The following is a 23,288-nucleotide window of genomic DNA, read 5'->3' on the forward strand; positions in this document are numbered from 1 at the left end:
GCAGCTGGTTCGGCCTTCTGCATCTTGTCAGGTGTCTAAGTTCAGAGTGCATTTCAGCATCTAAGGGGCTATTGTCATAGCCATGTGCAAATTTTTTTTAATTACATTTTTGACATAAGATGCCAGGGACGTCACTAGACACATAGCTCCAAGTTGGTCTCTGACTTTCACTTATCCAACTCCAACCTGTGTTGCTACCTGGACTATTTAAATCTCTTGTCTCATTCCCAAATGTGCTTCCAGAATGTAAAACTCTTCACCATTACATAATAAAGATTATCTGTGAGTGTTTGTGTTTTCCACGTCGTGAAATAAATTACACTGTTAGCGCCGAGTTGGTGTAGTGCAGGTCTCATTTATCTGAACAGGGATATTTGAATTGGTGTTACCCCGCAACTATAACAAAGTTAGACTGCAGGGGTTTTGTTTTGCCAGTGCCCTGTAAAAAACGGGTATATGTAGTCCAGTTTTCATTTTTTAAACCATAATTTTGGGTCGGCTTCACCCTGTGCAATTGATCTAACCTTTTTATTTCTGTTCCATTCTTCAGTAAGTGAAGGTCATCTTATCATGAGGCAAATAGAGTAATTTCAAGCACTGGCATGTTTTTGATACTGGTACTTGAATACAACATTTCTAGATTGCTTTCACCTTATATTAAATTGCACAATAATCAATGACAGGACAAGACTGTTGAAATCCAACTTAAAAGTTATTGTGAGTGTTTTTTTAGGTTACAAAATATTTTGCAGAAAGTGTACTTCTAAGTAGTTCATACTGACATTAAAAGAACACATCAAGCAGTATTCATAGTTATACAATTTTTTTCCTTAATTCAGATATTCACATACAAACTATACCTTCATCTGGAATAATTTATCATCAGTTGTATACAGAATTTTATTTACTACAAAAATGTATCCATACTAATGAGATATGTAAAAATTATATTTTCAATGTTTAAATGACCTATCTTCTAGAAACTAAGAGAAATTTCTAGAGGATACCCCAAAAATTTTATAATGAAGGCTTAGAGAAGTTCAATTTATGTAGTGTATTTTGGAGCACGTAAAGAAGTAATTTGTTTGAGGGATATAATAATGATATGTATATGAGAATGAATTTTGAGATGAAAAATAACTCTTTGCTAGATAAAGGCCAAATAAAATCCAGAATAATAAATTTACATTAGGGAAGTTCAAATAGCAATGAAACACAATGGTTTAAAGGTAATTTAATGCTAAAAGTTTTGCCTGCATATGTTGGATTGTCGTATCAACATGGGCTTTCCTTCTTTGAGAATGTTGCTGTTCAATTCTATTCTTAATGCAGGATTAATAGGTGAGATGTCGTGGTTCATGATTGTTATGTAAATTAGGTAATAGATGTGGGACATGTACCAGTGCTCAAGTTGGTGATACTTGACCTCTATTAATACTTGGAAAGCATGTTCCTGTAAGTTCCCCAAAAAAGGCTGCTCTCAGTTGCCTCTCTGGTTTTCCACTGAACTTTCTTGCAGCTTTCTTTCTGAGATGATCTCAGCCTTTATTACTCTTAATTTTTTTTGCTTATTTGTGATTCTTGTATTCATTTTGATCTTAGTATCTCATTTTCCATAATTTCTGTGGTTTTTTAGCTTTGGGAAGTTCAATTTTCCTTGGCTTCCCTGTCAAAGTGTGTAGGCTCCAAGATAGATATAGCCTATAAAGGCTGGGTTTTTTCTCTTTTGTCAGGGGATGGAGAACTGCCTGCCCAAGTACTCTTTATGTGGGCTTTTCAACCCCAGCAGTAGGAAACCACTCCAGAAAGTTTCTTTTCCATCAGTTTAGACCCAGGCAGTCAGGCTTCTATTGTAAAACCTTCATCATCCCTGAAACAGAGCAGATCTGCTTCTGACCTTCGTCCTGCAGTTTGCTTCAAGGGATATTTCTGCTCCAGCTGAGATTCAGCTTTTTCTGACAAGTACTCTGATCACTCTTGGAGTCAAGTTTGATAATGACCCTTGTGATATCTCCAGTGTTCACCTAATAATACCTGTCTTGTTTTAACTACCTCTCTCATAGAAGTAGTTCACTCTGATGTTGGATGTCCTACCTTCCAATATTGTGGAAGTTGCAGAGAACTGTTACTTCAGACCCTAGACTCCTTCAGTTACTGACTGGCAAGAACTCCAAGCTGTCAATACCAGAGACTGTTGACATGGGAGTCGTGTATTACTGGAATTGGCTCATGTTAAATGATTCATTTCTAGGATAGATTCCTCCTCCTTTCATTTTGATTGAAGTTTGAGCTGACCTATAAAGCCCTCGGGGTAAAATATTGTCTCCTCTGATGATTTCCTGTACTGTTTCCTAATCAGCTCTGAAATTTCCATGCATTCTTTCCACTTTTTTTTTTTCCTATATGCCTATTATTTGTTATTCTTTAGAGTCAGAGTGCGCTCAACATGTAATGCAAGGTGCAATAATTCTACTGATTTCTCTTGTTTCTGCCACAGTCCCTTCAGAAGATCAGAGCCTTACACTCAAGCAGTGATACATTTAAAGGAATATCTGTGACATCTGGGGGAGAAATGCCATAATACCCAATAGATTTCTTCACTATTCAGAAGATCTCAGGCATCCCAGGTCTCAGTCCTAGTATCTGTGTTTGGTGGTGAGAAACACTAGAGCAAGATAAAGTTATGGACTACTCGAGTAAACCAGACATATAAAGCATCATGATCCAGAAAGATGCTTATAAGCATGTACCCCTGGCTGACGTTGTCACAAGGCCACTCTCCATCACCTCTGAAAGCCTAGAGCAATCAGAGGAAGCCCCTGATGACAGGGAAAAAAGACAAATATTATATTATGTTAATCTTAAAAAAGCCAAGGAGGAAGATGGGTAACCATGATCCAGTTATGTCAATGGCACAACTATGTTCCTGATACATAGAATATAGAAAAAATGAAGGACAAGCACATCCTTGGGAACAACCAGCATGGATTTGCCAAAGGGAAACTGCCTGACCAGTGTGCTTACTGTTGTTTCATCTCCAACTCTATCTCCTACCTCTGAGTGGCACAGGAGGATGGGAAATGGGGATTGTAGTCAGACCACAACAGTTTGTCTCTGCCACTTCTTCCTCCTGCACAACTACAGTTCTCCTAGCTATCCACAGGCAAAAGATGGAGAAAGTATTTGGCTTGGTATGAATTCTGAAGGATCTGAAGTTGTGGGTAGAAATCAAGGTAACAGATGCATACATTGAAACACCTTGAATGAATTCATCCAAGTTGAGGTGCTGCAATCTGTTCCATGCACAGCAAGAAATTGTTCCTATGACTCTGTAAACTGTCCTTTGCAAAGTATTGTGGAGTCTGACAGTCTAGAAAGCCATTACTGAGCAGTCAGATGAAAGCTAAACTATAAATAGCTGGCTGGCAGTCATCTTGTCCTGCTGTCTCGCCACAGTGAAAAAAATCCCCTTCAATTCTGTGCCAGCTTATTACTTATTTTTATATTCTATCCTATTTCTTCAATAAAGAAAATGATGGGAATAGTTCAGACTTGCTACAGATAAGTGGAAAAATCAGTTAAACAGTTATATAGCATAATATTTTTAAAACATTGGGGTTTAAAAGCTATTATCACTATTTTTTTAAAACAAAAAAAATCAACAAAGAAGGAAACCAAATTACACACAGAAAAAAAAATCCTTTTTAATCAGAAATTGAAAAAAAAAGTATTATTTCTGAAATCTCAAGATGTTTCATAATAATTAATTTCATGCTAGCTTTAATATTGTTAATTTTTTACAATAACTTTTTCTCTGCAGAGAAGATTGGTACACTCAAAGGGAAATTAAAGATTGTTTTCAAATACAACAGCAGCAGCTGATTGCAGTAATACTGTTATTTTTGCTTCTATAATTGTTCTAGTAATTTATATTTCTAGACTTAATAATATTTTAGTATGGAGAATGTGAAATGTCATTATATATCTTCATATTCCTTTTCAACTTAAGCAGTTCTCTATAATTAAACCTTAAAAGCATTAAAACAAGAAAATTTCAGAAGGAAAGGAAGCTTCTGTAGCAGGAGAGCAATCTTCCAAATAAAGATGAAAGTTGAAGGGGAAGGTGTGCAAATACATATGTGAACATCAATATATTACCAATGGGAAATGGCAACAAATAATTGAGTGATATGTTCAAGATCATAGTGTGTTAATGTTGAAATTAAGGTGAGATGGAAATCATTATACATGTAAAGATTCAGACTAAGAGACCCCAGTAATCTAGCAGACTTGTACTTTAAATACAAATGTGTCAAATACACTGTGCATATGTAAGAACACATGTAGTTTTCCTGTGAAAAAGAGATGTGATATCACAATCACATGTACTGCCCAGTTTTAAGGTATTCTGAGGTATATGCATATGTAGATAAAAATGTTTTAAGCATTTTAATAAGCAATTGCTAAAGCATAAAAAATTACGTTCTTTCTCTTTCAATAACTCATCCACAGAATTCAGCAGCATTGAGTGAAGAAATGGACAATGTGAAACAGGTGTTACAAAATACAGAATCAGACTCTTAATTTGGAATGATTCAAGAGCAATTTGCTCCATGTTACAGCTGCTGTGCTTCCATAGACTAACACAACAGTAACCCCTCTGTAACTGTCTAGTTAGAAAGAGTTTATGATCCATTTCCCTTGCCAGAGCATTACAAAGCAGTGGGAGAATTTAGTACAATCTGTGCACAGTGCTTTAGATTTGATTATCTGGCATTCACCTTACCTGATAAATCTTGGGCTCTGACAGCAACTTTCACACTATTATTTATAGTAATATAACATGTACATGATTCTTTAACTTCCTGCTACAGTAACCATTGGATGTGAGCAAATTACAGTGGTCCTGACCTAATTAATCCTTCCTGAGCTGCAGTGCTCACCCTGAGAAGATTCCTGGGGAAGACAACAAAGGGAAGAACATCCAATCTGTCACAGGATTGCAAGATGTACTAGACTGTTACATGGCTGCAACTGTTTGCTGTAGGAGTATAAGCAAGAATGGGTAGTATGAGACCTTAGAGGGGCTTGTTCTCGAAAGTCCATACATTTCCAGCATAACTGAAATTTCCATATTTAACTATTAAATAATATGGTTTTTAAAATATTTTTTAGGCAGACTGGTTATAGGTTTGTTTGTTTGATTGTTTTGTTTTGGTTTTTTTTTGTTGTTGTTGTTTGGTTTTTGGTTTTTTTTTCATTAGATCATAAATCTGTCTAGGAATTATCCAAAGGATATGTCCAAGGGTGACATGATATTTCATATTTGATATAACATAAATTAATTATCTGACCCATCAGTTTAAGCTCTAGCTCACAATAGACTAAGTTGAAGCCAGTTGCCAAGCATTAGTCTTCCCTCTAGATATAGTGAAATATAAGTGTTTCGTTTGTAGTAGCAGTGCACTAGTGTTTAAGGTTCTGCAGTGGTACAGAAGATGAAAATGAACAGTGTTGACTCTTTTATCCAGAATCTCATTGTGGTTTCAGTGCTACACTTCTGAAACTATGTGTTGTTCCTGTTTGTATCAATTCCAGAATCTGTACTTTTCAAAAAATGGGATGAAATTGTTTGTCCTTATATTTATGCCTCTCCCTTTTAATTTGACTTTCCCTACACACATTATACATCTTCTTGTCAGGTTTATGATTTAAAATATTCAGAAAAGTTGTTTCAGGGTGTTTGTTGATTTGAAATGTATTTTGCATCCTGAAGAGCATCTGACTTCTTTGTGAATCTTGGCATGGCAGCCTTAGATCCTGAAAAGTATTTACTTTCTAATGTCCTACTTTGGATATGTTTTGACTCTGTCTTTGCATCACCTGAATGCTTATCTTAATTAAGAGCGCCACTTACTATTGCTCAAGATATTTTAAATATTCATGCACTTTTATATACTGAATAAATATTTGTCACATCACAAAAAATACTTCTACATGTCAGTGTTTCGTTGGCTACTATCACATATTCTGGTATTTGTTTTTCTTTAGATTGGTAAGTCATGGTCTACAGGCTCTGTTCTTATATAATTAAGCATTACCCTGAAGTCAGAGGCCTTGTTTCTTGACTGGATAGATGGTTCACCTGTTCTGAATAGTTTGTTTTGATCAGCACACTTTTGAGCGTAAGTGCTTCTTACATTGTCAGATATTTCATGAATGTGTTTAACAGCATAAGACTCAGTGGGCAATATTTGTTGCATTTAACCTCTGTGAAAACTCAACTAGTACTGGCAATTTTTTGTCTTTTCTTTTATTCAGTTTGTTCACCACCCACCTAGAAAAACCTTCTTGTATTTCCCACAATTACTAATTTTCTTTAAGAATTTTTGCTTGGGAACAATGTCAAAACATCTTTGGAAATTGAGTTCACTCAGGTTTTGGGTGACCCACCTAAATAGAATCATTAATGTGTTCAAGGGATATTAATAATTGGAGAAGTATAACTTCCTTAAAGAAAATTTTAGGTTCTCTATGTGATATTGTCCCATGTTTTTGCTACTTACATTCTTCATTACAAAATTCAGGAATTTTCTTCTGAATATAGATTTTTTTGAGTTTTAGTTTGCTTCAATCATTTTGGCCTTTCATAATCCCTTTTGAAATGCTGGTATCATATTTACCACTTTATATTGTTAGCAAACATAATTTAATTAAAAACTTATATAATGTTTTTGTTTAATTCCAGAATTCCTAGTTTTCATATATTAGAAAGTTTTGATTAACATAGAAAAACCACCCCAAGAAGATGGTAGAGTCTCTACCACTGGAGGTTTTCAATACATGAATGGACAGGGTGCTAGATAACCTCATCTAAACTCCCTTTTACATGAAAGTTTGGACCAGATCATCTTGTAAGATTCCTTCCAGCCTGGGATGTTCTATGATTTTATGGCTTAAGTACTTTTTCCAGCCTAAACTAAAATATATCTCAGAAAGATTTAAATATGCATAATAGCGGATTTCATTTACCAGATATTACCCTTTTAAACCTTCACCATATTTTGGCTGGAAAAGTGTTGACTAATAGTCTTCTTTATTCTGCTGCTTTAACAAGCAATCTTTCCTTTTTATTTTTCTTTTTTTTTCTCTTTTTTTTTTTCTTTTTTTTTTTTTTTTAATTTAAAGTCATGCTTGATGTTTTTTCCTACTTGACCTTATGTAGTTACTGAACTATATGAAAGTGTTTTTCTGTAACCTGCAAGCATTTTATCCATTAGCTTTCTATTTGTTTTTATCCTTAATAAACTTGTCTTGATGCAATTAAACCTTCTAGTAGATTTTTAAGTGTGATTTCCTCCCAGGAGAACATAGAGTTTGAGTATATTATAGCCTTTTTTTTTTTTTTTTTTTTTTTTCCAAGTTTTGGGGGGCTCAATGATTATATTTTGAAATATTGAAACATATTACTTGCCTAGAGTTATATCTCTTGTAGTTTCTCTAATGGTTCCAAGAAATCATTATTTACAGCATCTAAAACTGTAGTCCCTGCATCATATTTTGTCATGATTTCTTACCCAACTGCTTGGAGTAATTAAAATCTAAAATTACTGTCTTTTCTGCCTTACCCCTTGTAACCTGCTTTAGTATTTATCAAATATTATCATCACCTTGGAAATATATAATGTAGCTCTAACACATATTTTTTTCTTTCTGCGTGAAATTTTAGTGCAAAATTATTTGTGCTCGCTTGTATATATTTGTTTGATACTTTTATCATATTGCGTTTTTCTGGTGCAGCCCACACTGTTCTTGATTTTTACTTTTACACCATAACCTCCCAGTGTTTATATTTCTATCTTCAAGATGCTTAACAAATTCTTACTGATTTAATGGGCTTTTTTGCTTTTTTAGTACGCAGGTATTTTTCCATAGGCAGTTACTTTTCTTTTGAAAATAAATAATGGTTTAGTGGTTTAGCATACAGAAAATGGTTTACACAAATATTTGCATTACAATTTTTGTAACTTATTCAGTTCTGTCCTATTTTTATATATTTTGATTGTGAATTTTTGAATTTTTAAAAAGGTTTTTCCAGGTAAAATTTATTCTAATTTCAATATATTGTAATACATCTACTATATAATGGTAATAGAAAGCCTTGCCTAATCCATTGATTGAGAAAGAAATACATATGAGACTTGAGATATTTTGCTGAAGGTATCCAGTCTTGCCCTGTAGGATTCTTTGTTACTAGTGTGCCAGTAGTCCTCACCATATAAGAATGTGGTCTTGTTAGGTCTTCAAGGTTAAACCATACAGAGAAATGATACATCAAGAAAAAACCAAAACGCTCCTGTAATCTTGTATTGCTGGCTTGTATTATTTGCACGTCAATCTGTGTTGAAAAGGCTGCAGATGATGATCTTGGACACTGCAGCATTTGAGATACTGCCTTAGAGGAAAGAGGTATACTCATGGAGCATTGTAGTGAAGAGTGACATATTTTATATGGGTTTTTTCCTAATTAGATTAATCACCATGCTTATATTCATAGTATGGATTTGTTTATTTTCTTACATCTGAGTATGTTCGTGTAACTGTTTTGGATAATTCATTACTGATTTATCTACTTCAAAGAAGTTTGAATTCTTGCTGAAGATCATTCTTAGTACTATGGGATCCTTAAACAAGACCAGCTTATACAGATCACAGAAATCTTGAATTTTGCTACTTACTGTAAAATATAAACCTATACTATTAATCAAAATGTAAAATAAATGTTTCTAGTATGTATAATAAATTCCAAATTTATAGTATTAAAAATATAGAATGGAAGACATAAAAGTAAATATTAAGATTTTCAGTATTATTTTCTGAATGCTTCTTAATAAGTCTATATTGAAAAAAAAAAAGTTAATTTGGGTGATTTTATTAGTTACAAGTTGCACTTCATATTTTATTAGAAAGATACTAAGAGATATATTTTTGAAGTTTATAATATCACTTCTTGATTGTGAAAATGTATATTTCTCCAGATGTATTTTGTGATATTTTTACGGCTTCTATTTTAAATTTTACTACAGTTGACTTAGAGAAGTTAGAATTTCAGATATGCATGTATGCATGTATTTAAAATTATATTGTTATATAATGCAAATACTGATATTATATTATTAAAATGTCTATTAAATTTTTCAATAAAGTCTCCTAACACCATAACAAAATACCTTCAAATGAGAAAGCAAGAAATATCCTTCATTGTGTTAAGTCCACAGACCAGACAATATTGCTGGTGAGAAATCAAGGGTTTTTTTCACTGATTATCTTCTGCATCAAATTAAAGGAGACACTTCAGGTTGTATAAATTGAATCACTTTGACAAGGCTGTGTTTCACAGAGGTGCAAAAATCTTATTAATATCAACATCTCTACATTAAAAATAGAAAAAAGTATTTGCATTCCGCATATATATCAGCAGTCCACAACATAAACTGATTACTATAACCAAGATTAAAAATGTAATTCATTCTCATTAAATAATGCTAAAATGCCAAGATCATTGTATTTATTACAGAGGTCCGGATCACCCAAACTGGTGATATTATAGCTACACTATATTCTTGCAGAAAAGAAGCCAGTGAACTTTAAGCTCATGGCCCAGGGCATCTGTGCAACCGGCCTCGGCTAAGAGCAACCACACTGAACCAGAACATCAAATGCAATGAGTCTGTGGTTTAAAACTCTCAGCAGAATAATATGCTAAGTCAAAGAGATTATTTCTGTTTCTTATTTATATGAGATCTTGATATGCATGGCTTTAACTGTGTCCTCTAGAAGCTCTTTTATGCAGCTAGAAATAACCAGAGCTCTGTGTGCATGGGGAAATCAAACTCCTGAAGATTCCGAGTCTAAAAAAAAAGGAAGAATAACATTGCAAAGTCTTTTGCTGATCTTAAATGATGTTGATTGTGCCACTGTCTCACTGAAATCCCCTCAGAATTTGGCTTTATGGAAGTATTTTTCTCAAAAATATTTTAATTATTTCATAATTCCAATGCCTGAACTCAGTCTTGTGTGCACTAAATGCTTGAAGCTAACCAGGTAGCAACCTTGGTAAATTAAAAGACCGATACCAAGGCATGACTGAAAATTTCTCTGTCTTGTTCTCTTGAGAACACTTCTGAAAAACATGGAGTAGAGGGATGTAAACAGACTCTGTATTTGGAGAATTTAATAAGAGATTTAAATTCATATTTCTGTTTGGTATGGAAGAAATTTTTCCTTTTCTTTAGACTAATATTTCCTATAGAGGGAAATAAGGGTTTGGGAAACAAAAGATAAATTAAAAAGAAAACAGTATGATGTAATTAAATTCCTAAAGGGAACTGGTGGGCATGTTCAGATGAATAGATGTACTGTAAAAAAATCTGCTTGATAAAAAGTGCATGTCATGTATTCCTGTGTGATATCAGAAGTTTTTTCTGTTCCAGTACCTTTAGGGAGTCTGTTCAAGCTTTATCTCAGTCAACATGTAAAACACAAGAATGTCTGCCACCACTTTGCACTGCACTGAGATGAAATGCTCGACAATAAGCAAATACCAGATCATTTCACCCCATGAGCTTTTTCAACTTGAAGGAGCACCCTTCCCCTGGGAAGTGCGAGAGAGTTCCTTTCCCTCTCCCCTGGTAATGATGTCTGGGTATGCAATAACATTAGGGTCCTGGCCATGCTCCCTCCCGGCTATTGCCAAAATCAACCCTGTGCTGGCTGAAACCAGAACACAATAAAACCAGCCATCAGAAATTGAAAGTCCCTGAGACCAGAGGGAGACTCTGGAGCAAGGAATAATTAACACTGCTGGAGTCACCCGCTCTGGAGGTGTTTAAAAAAAGACTGGATGTAACACTGAATGACATGATTTAATAAGGTGGTGTTTGGTCATAGGTTAGACTTGCTGATCTCAAAAGTCTTTTCCAACCTAGTTAATTCTGTGATTCTGGGAGAAGGATTAGGTCAGGGATCCCTTAAACACACTGGTCATATGTAAGTCTCTAAGATTTAGTGTGTTGCACCCAGGAGTGCTGAGAAAACTGTCTGATGCCATTGTGAGGTTACTGTTAGTAATCTCTGAATGGTCATGGCAATTAGAAGAGGTTCCTGAAGACTGGGAGAGAACAAATATCATCATCTTTGAGAAGGGCAAGAAGAAAGATCTGCAAAACTATTGGTTAGACAACCTCATCTCAGTCACTGGGAAGGTGATGCAGCAAATCCTCCTGGAAATAATTTCCAGACACCTTTCTTAACCTCCAAGGTCAAGAAAGTAACTAGAAGTTATCAACATGGTTTTAAAAGAGGAAATCATACAGAGCCTGACAGTCTCTGCAGTTAGGTAACTAGCTTGGTGGACAAGGGAGAGCAGTAGATGCTGCCTACCGTGACTTCAGTAAAATTTTTGACACTGTCTCCTATGACATAATCATAGAAAAACAGACAAAGTACAGGTGTATATAGAAGTTCACAGTGAGGTGGATTAAAAAAAGTCTGAATGACCAGGCCTGAAGTGTTGTGATCAGTGATGTAAAGTCTGGTTGGAGGTCAGTAAATAGTGAGGTGCCCCAGAATTTACTAGTGGGTCCAAAACTCTTTGACTTCTTCATTAGTGACCTGGATGACAGAACAGAATGCACCCTCAGCAAGTTCTAAGATTGATTCAAAATTGGAAAGTGGCTAATTCTCCAGAGGGTTGTGCTGCCGTCAACAGACTGGAGAAATGGGTTGACAGAAATCTCATGAAGTTCAAAAAGGGGTATTGCAAAGTCCTGCAACTGAGGAATAATAATCCCATGTGTAAGTACATTGTGGTGTCAGCTGGCTGGAGCACAGTTTGGCAAAAGAGAACTTTGGATTTCTGGGGGGAGCAAGCTGTCTATGAGCCAGTTAGGCATCCTCACAGTGCTTGGGTGGGGATTCATCCTCTCTATTCAGTACTGGTAAGCTCGTATCTGAGATAATGGGACCAGTTCTGTATCTGTTCAGTACAGGAAATATCTGGACTTACTGGAGCAACTCCATTAGAGAGCCACAAATATTATCAAGGAGTTGGAACCAATTGATAATCTCTCATATAAGAAAAGACTGAAAGAACTGTGACAGTTCTTTTGGGTTTTTGATGCCTTCCTGTCATATCACCCCAGGCCTTTTGCTCATCAATTCTCACAGGGACCCTAGGTAAAAGTACCCTAATTTTATCAGAAAAAAAATGCTGTTTCAGTGATATGTAAACATGATTTGATGACATACAAAGATTCTGTTGCTATGGAAGATATTTCTTTATTTTGAAGAACATTTTAAAAAGGAATAGCATTGTTTCGAACTTGAATGCAAATTGCCTTTATGATTTTGAACCTTCAAATCCAGATGGATCATTTGTCTTTGTACAATATTGACTAGCCTGCAAGATCAGTTTTTGTCTTTCATCTGTGAGGACTTTTATTTTCCCATAGCTGCCACATTGACCAGATGTTAGGATCTTCAGCTTTTCGTTGATGTTGCCACTTAATTTTTCCGCATTTCCGTCCTATTACCACAGGATCCTGGCAATAGCTACAGACCATTTTTGTCAAGACATCTCCTTGATGTCTTTTCTTTATGTGTGCACTGATATGGGAGTTGTCCTGGGATAAAACTCTCAATGTCTTCATGATGCTTTCACTGTTTGACAGCTGTGATTCCCTTAGTTACATTAACCATTTGTCTCTTCTTCCTATTCAGTGTGCAAAATCCAGGGCTGTTATAGACATTTGGGATATCTCCTTCTGCTGAACATATTCAGCCTTTTTTATCCAATAGCTTCTCATATTCCCAAATTTCCTGATTATCCTGGAAATGTGGTAGTGTGTACATGCATAAAACCTTCTCAGATAACATGTCAGGTATTTCACCTTCACTTTTGCTTGCCTGTTATTCATATTCAGTCCGGAAGCTCTTTTTAAAAAATTATTGTTACCTTGAAATTGGCAGCAGGCAGCATTATGGGGTGGACAACCCTCTCAAGCAGGCTGCTATATGGGATCTGCGGTGTTTGATGGATCTATGCCTTCACACTGACATCTTAAAAGCTGATGCAATTCAAAATGAATATACATTCAAAAGTTGTAGGTATACTTTTATGACCTAATATTATGCAAACAACAAAAATAAATAATTGCTGTTTTGCTGGAAGAAATGGGTCTCAACAGATGCCATTATCTGAGATGTTGTCATTTCATTAATTCCTCTATGTGACTCTTCGAGGTCCCTTTTGAAAGTTTCAGCAGATTGATGACAAGTAAGAAGTAAGACTTGAGTAGTTAGCAGACAACTTTCACAAGCCCTTAGAGATGTGTTTGGTAGCAGTCCATTCCAGCAAAGCTTAAAGCCTAAACTACAGTGAAGTGACTTAATGCAGCAATGCTCTTCAGTACTTGCATCCCAGACTTTGACTTCCTTCCAGACACGGACTTGAACATTGCACTGTTTCCAAGCAGAGTCCCAAAGCCTGGGAGGAAAGGCTGTAATCATACACTGTGGTGGTGCAGAACTGTTTTATTAGATTTTTGTAAGAAGTTTATGTTATGGTTCGTTTCACTGTATCCCCAATTCTGTATCCCTTTTGTGTTGTCTGTATATTAAGGTATTTTGTGTCAATCATCCCATACCTCACATGACATGTAACATCCCCTCTGCCCCAACCCCCCTCTCTGGGGCAGCTTGCCTATCACTCCCGGGGTCCCTCCCAGATTGTGAAATCTCCGGCAGAGGGCTTCATGTGATAGGTAGCCTGGGGGAAATTCCTTTGGCTCTGGATTTTAGTGGTCTGAAGCTTGGGGGTGGGCACACCTTGTTACCCCCTGAAACCCCTGATTTGTGGTCTTTTTTGTATCCTCCCTGGGACCCTCCCCCGCTTATAGGGGGTGGGAGGGAGGAGCAAACTCTCTCAGCCGCCAGGTTCTCAGCCTGGAAACTCTCTCAGCCGCTGGGTTCTCCACCTAGAAGCTCTCAGCCGCGGGGTTCTCAACCTGGAAGCTCCGAGCCGCTCGCCTCGGAGCTTGGAGATCTCTGCTAATAAACATCCTTTAACCTGCTAAGCTGAGAGCCAGCCTTTTCTCTTCTGCTGCTATTGACTGTCACCTTTGGGTCCAGCTGCCAAGCCGAGAAGCCAAAACGAACTGGAAACTTTGTGTCCGTGTTGACCCGAGCTAGCTGGGAGTCCGCTCCCACCCGGAGCGGGGACGCAACCGGACATAATTGGCGCGCCAACGTGGGACACACCACGCCGGCAGAAGCAGCTTGGACCACGTGGAGCACGGCTCCACGGTGACAGAGCGTCCAGCGCCCACGCAGGGGCTCCCGGAGACGAGGCGGACCCTGCGAACGGACTGGGGCTGATTTAGCCCGAAGAACAGTCTCTGGGCGTCACGCACCCCTGTGAAATTGACTTTTAAACAAGGCACGTTCCAGGGGAAAGAAGGGGAGCTTCGAGCCCCGACCGGAGTCCTTCTTGCAGCAGAATATCCAGACCCACGCATCCCCCAGGCACAGGAACAGGTAAGTATACCCACAAAGGGACATACTTACTGGTTTTAGGGTTCCCCCGAGGGAGGGGGATCTATTGGGGAGGAAAAAATCCTCCAAAAATAGCTGCGCAGCTAAAGGGTTAAACCTCCTGTGATTTTGAGCGAACGGGGTCCGCGGGGGGAGTGCTTTTCATCTGGGTTTGGGTTCAAAAGCAACTTAGTATCGAAAACATGGGCGGAAAGCTCACGGTTGCTCAGAAAAGGTTGTATTATAAATATGCGTCAGTAGTTAACGAGGCCAAATTGAAAATCTCAAAAAGCCAGTTAAGAAGTTTTGTTCGCTGGGTTCATGTGCATTTTCCCCAAGTCTCTCCGGACAGTCTCTGCAGCCCACAGTTCTGTGGCACTGTAGAAAAGGAATTAATTAGGTTGATTCAAACTGGGGACAAAAAGGCTACAAAGTATTTTACTGTAGCAATGAAGTTAAATTCGGCAATTCAATTTCAAAAGGGAATGCCGAAAGAGCCCAACGGAGAAACGTGTTCTCCCCCTCCTCCCCCCACCTCTTTTCCCCGGTCCCCATGTCCCCGGGAAAGCGTTCTCGATGGAGCGGCAGGGGTCCCGCCCGCCCGCTCTGCCTTCGGGGCACCCCAGCCTCCACGCCGGTGCTGGCCCGGTGCAGCCAGGAGGGAGATCTCGGGCAGCACTGGCCATGCTGCATGGGAAAACCCTCCCTCCCCGCTTTTAATCGGGTCCAGGTCCACGTGGTCCTCTCGGGGTTCCCAAGATGGCGGAGACCGCATGGCGGGGGACTGCCCCGCCCCCTCAGCGCCGCCCACCCCTCCCTACCCCGGTGACGTGGTGCCCGCAGCGCGCGGCCCCGCCCCCTTCCCCGCCCCGCCTTACCCCTGTGACGTCGGGTGCCTGCCGCGTGACCCCGCCCACCCCAGCCGCGTGCCGCGTGACCCCGCCCACCCCAGCCCCGCGCCGCGCGGCCCCGCCCCCACCCCACGTGTTACCGGCCCCGACCCGCGCGGCCCCGCCCCCGCCCCACGTGGTGCCGGCCCCGGCCCGCGCGGCCCCGCCCCCGCCCCGTGTGCCGCGGCCGCGCTGCCCCCCCCAACCCCCTGTGGCTGCGCGTGCGCACTGCGGCACCCCTTCCCCCCCGCAGCCGCCGCGCCGCCGCCCGCCCCGGAGCAGCCCGGTCCCGGTCCCGGACCGCCGGGGCTCGATCCCGCTCCCCCGGGATCCCCCCCGCCCCCCCACTCCTCGATGATGTCACCCCCCGGGCAAGCCGCGGCCCTTGCAGGGACTCGGTTGCCAGGCAACCAAGTGCCTCAGGGCACAGGCGTCCCAGCTCCCTCAAACCCGGAAGTGCCCGGGCAGGGAGCAGAGACAGCTGCCAGCTCCTGCTCCATTCCCACCCTTGCCCCTGTTACCTTCCGTAATGCCCGCGGTGGTAACAACAGGGCAGAGTATCACCCATTTCCCCGAGCCACCATCAAAGAGATCTGCAAAGCTCACAGGATATATGGCCGTGATGGACCATATTTCAGAGGGCTTCTCAAAGCAGATCTCTCTGCAGAGGAGGTGGTGCCTGCTGATTTAAAGTACCTGTTTTCTTGCTTGTTAAACCCAACAGAGTACATCCTATGGGTCACAGCTTGGAAACAGCTGCTCCAGGAGGCCTTACCAGGGCTCCTCAACCATGTTAACACCAGGGTTGATGCTCAGGGAAACCCTCTCACTCTCGACCACCTGGCTGGGGAGGGGCAGTGGGCAGAAGCCACTGACCAAGTGGTCATTCCTGTCCAGTGCCTCCACGTAGTGAGAGAGACAGCCCTGACTGCATTCTTCAGCATGCAAACACAAGGTCCTGCGATTTCTTATTCGAAAATCAGGCAGGACCAAAGTGAGTCTTTCACAGATTTTGTGGAAAGGCTGTCCCGAGCTATTGAAGCTCAGGTCAAAAATGAAATGGCTCGAGAACACATTTTATCGGAAATTGCGTTTTCAAATGCAAATGATTTATGTCGTGCTGCAATTTTAAGTTTACCCCTACACCCCAAACCAACCTTACCAGACATGCTTCAGGTATGTCACATAAAAGTGCCTTGTATGAGCTTCTTTACAGGTCCATGGCCCAAACCTCATCACGTTGCAGCCATGGAAACTGAAGATTCCCGAAAAACACCGAACACCGGGAAGAAGCATTCTGCGCAAAGCTCCCAGAAGTGTTTTTTGTGTGGGAATTTGGGGCATTGGGTTTCCAAATGCCCCCTCAAGAAAGACGTAGAGGACCTCAAAAACAAAAAAGGGGGAGGGGAAGGGGAAAAAGGGAGAGGGTTTAAACCCTCACAAAAAAACTGGTGAAAGAGCGCAGGTCCGCCCTGCGTGAAGAAAAAAATGGGGTGGACCAGGCAGGAGGGGAGGGGAAAGGGAGCCAAGGGAAAAAGAAGGAGAAGCTGCAATGCCCCATTCAGGGTGGCAGCAAACATAACACACTGGAAATGACTTACACGGACCATGACATGGCACAACCAATTTTGACAACCAATTCTAAATATACCCCCTACAGGTTGCAGCTCACGGAGGGTTTGCACCTGAAAGACGACAACTGGAATTTTGTGTCAGTTGACAACAGTGAGCAGGGTACCTGGCCAAGGGTCAAAGGTAAGCTCATCGTTGTGGGAGACTGCAAACACACCCCAAAAGAGATCGAAATTCTTCCAGGAACACTTGATAACAATCCTGGAAAATTCGTTCTCTGGCTACGCTGCACTCACCCACCAACATTCCTACCTAAAGGGCAGACAGTTGCCCAGATCATACCCACCTGGGAACACCCGGAAGAAGACAACATACCAACAGCTTGTTCCGTGCACAACATCACAGAAGTGAAACCCCAGGTGGGATGTGAGTTACAGGTGGGTGATGAGGCCATTAACATCACAGGCCTGCTCCACAAGGACATGGACGTGACTGTAATCCCAGCCAAGCACTGGCCGTCACGTTGGGCCTTGGAAAACGTGGCAGGACACGTGCAAGGAATAGGGGGAATGCAATTGGCCAAACAATCAAAGAGTGTGGTGCAAATTAAGGGGCCAAAAGGGCAGTTGGCCAGTTTACGCCCTTTTGTTTTGGATTATAGGGAACCCTTGTTGGGGAGAGACCTGATGGCCCAGTGGGGAGTCACGATTGACATCCCAGACCCCCCACAGGATTTTTGGGCGGCGGTTGCTGAGGAGCGCCCTACCCACAAGCTGAATTGGAAAACAGATGCACCAGTGTGGGTTGAACAGTGGCCGCTTTCAAAACAGAAATTGAAGGCGCTCGAAGAGCTCGTGGAGGAGCAGTTAGCTAAGGGTCACATTGTAGAGACCACCAGCCCTTGGAATTCGCCGGTTTTTGTTATCCGGAAGCCGGGGAAGGACAAGTGGAGACTCCTCCAAGATCTCAGACAAATTAATAATGTGATAGAAGACATGGGCTCTCTTCAACCTGGGATGCCTACCCCGACCATGCTCCCACAAAATTGGAAATTGGCTGTTATAGATATAAAAGATTGTTTCTTCCATATTCCCCTACACCCTGACGATGCACCACGTTTTGCATTCTCGGTTCCCACTGTTAACCGAGAGGCCCCGAGGAAACGCTACCATTGGAGGGTTCTTCCCCAAGGGATGAAGGTGTCACCTATCATCTGCCAGTGGTATGTAGCTTCCTTGCTGTCCCCGGTCCGCGTAGCCGCAGAGAAAGCAATCATCCATCATTATATGGATGATGTGCTTGTGTGTGCTCCCACCGATGATGTCTTGTCCCACGCACTTGACCTGACAATTAATGCATTGGTTGTTGCAGGGTTCGAGCTGCAGGAAGACAAGGTTCAAAGGATGCCACCTTGGAGGTACCTGGGGCTGGAAATTGGCAAGCGGACCATTGTGCCGCAAAAATTGGAAATCAAGGCCAAAATTCAGACCCTTGCAGATGTCCATCAGCTGTGTGGGGCATTGAATTGGGTGAGACCCTGGCTAGGCCTCACAACTGAGGACCTAGCCCCTCTTTTCAATTTATTGAAAGGGGGAGAGGAGCTGAGTTCTCCCAGGGAACTAACCCCGGAAGCGAAGGAGGCACTGGAAAAGGTACAGCATCTCATGTCCACTCGGCAGGCTCACAGGTGTGATCCAGACCTGCCTTTCAAATTTATAATAATGGGGAAATTGCCACACCTCCATGGAGTAATTTTCCAGTGGAGAAATAACATCAAAAAGGACCAGGGCAGAGAGGACCCACTTCTAATCATAGAATGGGTCTTTCTCAGCCATCAAAGGTCCAAGAGAATGACACGTCCACAGGAACTGGTGGCTGAACTGATCCGAAAAGCCAGAGTTCGGATCAGGGAATTGGCAGGGTGTGATTTTGAATGCATTCACATTCCAATTGGATTAAGATCGGGCCAGATTACAAAGGCAATGTTAGAACACCTGCTTCAGGAAAATGAAGCACTGCAGTTTGCTCTAGATTCCTTCACTGGGCAAATCTCAATTCATCGGCCAGCCCACAAAATTTTTAATCAGGATGCCAAATTCACACTGAATTTGAAAGATGTTCGGAGCAGGAAGCCTTTAGAGGCCCTGACAGTTTTCACGGACGCGTCCGGAAAGTCCCACAAGTCAGTTATGACTTGGAAGGACCCTCAGACTCAGCAGTGGGAGGCAGATGTTGCCGAGGTGGAGGGATCACCTCAGGTTGCTGAGTTGGCCGCTGTCGTCAGGGCTTTCGAAAGGTTCCCCGAACCCTTCAATTTAGTAACGGACTCCGCTTATGTAGCGGGGGTGGTATCGAGGGCAGATCAGGCAATACTGCAGGAAGTGTCTAACACCGCACTGTTTGAGCTGCTTTCTAAGCTTGTCAAGCTTGTCTCCCACAGGGAGCAGCCATTTTTTTGTGATGCATACAAGATCACACACCGATTTGCCAGGGTTTGTAGCTGAGGGGAACAGAAGGGCTGATGCTCTTGCTGCTCCTGCAGCGATGGCCCCATTGCCAAGCATTTTTGAGCAGGCAAAGCTCAGCCATCAGCTTCATCATCAGAACGCGCCTGGCCTTGTTCGCCGGTTTCACATCACCCGGGAACAGGCCAAGGCAATTGTGGCTACGTGTCCCTCATGTAATCAGCATGCACTCCCCACCTTGAGTGCAGGAGTAAACCCCAGAGGTCTGAACAGCTGTGAGCTGTGGCAGACTGACGTGACACATATCCCCCAATTCGGCCGATCTAAATATGTGCACGTGTCTGTGGACACTTTTTCCGGTGCAGTTTTTGCTTCTGCCCACGCAGGGGAGAAGACCTTGGATGCGATTAAACACCTCATCCAGGCTTTCTCCTTCATGGGCATCCCAAAAGAATTAAAAACTGATAATGGCCCAGCGTACCGTTCCAAGGAATTCTGCAGCTTCCTGCAACAATGGGGAGTGGGTCATAAAACCGGCATCCCTCATTCCCCAACAGGCCAAGCTGTAGTGGAGAGGACCCACAGAGAAATCAAAAGGGTCCTTAACCAACAACAACCGGTGTTGAAAACAGAAACACCACAGACCCGATTGGCCAGGGCTCTATTCACTTTGAATTTTTTAAACAGCACATTTGAGTTTTTAAACCCTCCCATTGTTCGTCATTTCGGGGCAAACCCTCAGCTAAACATCAAAGAGAGGCCGCCAGTCATGGTCCGGGACCCTGAGACTGGAAGGACAGAGGGACCTCATGATTTAGTCACGTGGGGCCGTGGGTACGCTTGCGTGTCCACCCCCACGGGGCCGAGATGGTTACCATCAAAATGGGTGAGGCCCTATGTCCCGAAGGTCTCGGGGGAGAAAAAGAAACTGCCACAGGTTACTCAAGCAGCTTTTAGGAGGAAAAGGAGGGAAGATTTTTCCCCGGATGTTTTCGCTTTCCTGAATGACCCCTGCTCGAATGCTGATTGTTTGTTTTAGTTCTTCTAGTCCCGATGGAACCTGTCCAGCGCCAATCCCCTGTGCTGAGGAAGTTTCACCTGCTCCTTGGTTGGGGACTGGGGAATTTCGGGCTGGGTGGGTTCAATTTTGAAATCAGTTTTGTTATTTTTGTTTGTTATTCTGTTAATTTTAATTGGATTTGGTATCATCAAAAAAATGTTAAGTAGATTAATTTCTAGCACCACACATGCTCCCTCTGTGAACCATGTTGCTGTATCATCCGTGCCTGGATGGGAGGAAGACGTGGAACTGGAGGAAGACCCAGAAGACAGAAGACACCCAGAGGATGAACCTCAGATGGAGTGGCCCACTCAGCCAGAGTGGCTCACCGAGAGTTACCCGGACTTTGAATATCATCCTCCTCCGTTCCAGCCCTCCTCCTGTCGTTAAAACAAAAAAGGGGGAGATGTGGTGGTGCAGAACTGTTTTATTAGATTTTTGTAAGAAGTTTATGTTATGGTTCGTTTCACTGTATCCCCAATTCTGTATCCCTTTTGTGTTGTCTGTATATTAAGGTATTTTGTGTCAATCATCCCATACCTCACATGACATGTAACATCCCCTCTGCCCCAACCCCCCTCTCTGGGGCAGCTTGCCTATCACTCCCGGGGTCCCTCCCAGATTGTGAAATCTCCGGCAGAGGGCTTCATGTGATAGGTAGCCTGGGGGAAATTCCTTTGGCTCTGGATTTTAGTGGTCTGAAGCTTGGGGGTGGGCACACCTTGTTACCCCCTGAAACCCCTGATTTGTGGTCTTTTTTGTATCCTCCCTGGGACCCTCCCCCGCTTATAGGGGGTGGGAGGGAGGAGCAAACTCTCTCAGCCGCCAGGTTCTCAGCCTGGAAACTCTCTCAGCCGCTGGGTTCTCCACCTAGAAGCTCTCAGCCGCGGGGTTCTCAACCTGGAAGCTCCGAGCCGCTCGCCTCGGAGCTTGGAGATCTCTGCTAATAAACATCCTTTAACCTGCTAAGCTGAGAGCCAGCCTTTTCTCTTCTGCTGCTATTGACTGTCACCTTTGGGTCCAGCTGCCAAGCCGAGAAGCCAAAACGAACTGGAAACTTTGTGTCCGTGTTGACCCGAGCTAGCTGGGAGTCCGCTCCCACCCGGAGCGGGGACGCAACCGGACAATACACTGAATAAGTGTACCCTGGGATCTTCTGTAGCAAGCTTGATGGCAGACTCTCTCCTTGTACTGAAAACGTATACAGGAACACTTTCCTCCTGAAAAAAAGGTTTCACACACTTTGTGTGAATTTATGTAGCTTATTGGTCTTGGTTACCCCTTCCTCGCTGTCTCTTTTTCAAGGTAGAATTATATTGAAGAGTCATGAATAGTGTCCACTATACTCCCTATAGGCAATGAAGAAGAACAAAGAAAAACTAGGATTTACCCCTTGGAAAAGGTAGTTGTGTTGACCGTGTACCAGCAGATACCAGGTCGTGGCCTCTAATGTTCCTTTGTAGTTCTTGAGGTGATACAACCTGCTGGTGTGTTGCCCTGAGTTTTAACCTTCTGTGAATATTTACATTTCTGTAGTGGAGTCTTCTCATGCTTGTAACATAAACAAAGTGGTTGTTTTTGCATTCCTCTCTGATGAGGGACAGCTGATGGACTTCTAGCCTGGCCATTGTGATGGAGAAGTGGTAACCTTGTTCTCCAATCCCTGGTCATTGTCCAGAATCTATAAATATGAGGTCATCTAAATAAAGTTAGCCTTCTTTGTTCTGGATGACTTGAGTGTGAGTATAATTTTCTCTTCATGTCCTCTAGCAACACTGGTGTAAACCTAAAGGGGGATTGTGCAAGAGCAATTACTTCCATGTAGTTTAGGTAGGACCCTTTCAGCTTCAGGAGAAATCAGACTTTTGACAAGGCAGAGACATATTCGACAGCATGCATTAGTCGGGCAGCTAATACAGTGATTGCCCAAATGACCCTTTCAACCAGCAGTTCCCTAGATTCCCTAGTGTCACCCACTCTTTCCCTCTGTATTTGGCTACTGTAGGTTCATTTCTTGCAGACTGGTTCTTTATGCAATTGATGAGACTGCAAAAGTATTGCCTTTAGTTTCTTTATGCATTCTTCACAACACACAGCTAAAATCAAGAGCTGATCTTTAACTCTCAATTTACTCATCTGTTAACTTGTTTTTTTGATAAAGGTAAATATTGAGGTATCAACTGTAGCAATCAAACCACAAAACTCAAACTATATGAGAAAAAAAGCATGTTATACTTATTTATGCTTAAATTCTTATCACATTTTAATAGACAAAACTGATCTGAATATTCATCTGTTCCTACTTTATGTATATGTGATTTTTCTGAAAGTTTTTTTCAGCAGCAGAGAGGTTTATCCCACAAACATGAAGTTTTGGGTGTATAACTTCATCTTATTAAAATGTAAATCCATGAGTTTCTCATCAGAAAAAAAAAAAGACAATTTTCTTCTAAATCCCATTGAAAATTACTTTTACCGATTAAACTTCTGTGCTTTGGATAGCAAGTGAAGCAAGAATTGTTGCCATTTGTGATAAATGTAAACTCAGTAACCAAAAGCATCCAAGTTGTTATGAGGTACACTAAGGTAGTTTATTTAATTTTCCACAACTATGTAGTGCCCCCTGAGTTGTTAACAATAAAATTAAAAAAAAAAAAATCTGTGCTCTCACTGCAGTGTTTTCACGTTTCACAGTATTTTGGTAGAGTA

The 23,288-nt window shown here is 41.8% G+C and overlaps 1 protein-coding gene across 1 annotated transcript in view; it reads left to right on the forward strand.

Moving 5' to 3' along the window:
- Positions 1–23,288, forward strand: part of EYS (eyes shut homolog) — a 718,062-nt gene that overhangs the window by 465,411 nt on the left and 229,363 nt on the right.

This window comes from Hirundo rustica, chromosome 3 (assembly GCF_015227805.2).
Source record: "Hirundo rustica isolate bHirRus1 chromosome 3, bHirRus1.pri.v3, whole genome shotgun sequence".
NCBI lineage: Eukaryota > Metazoa > Chordata > Aves > Passeriformes > Hirundinidae > Hirundo > Hirundo rustica.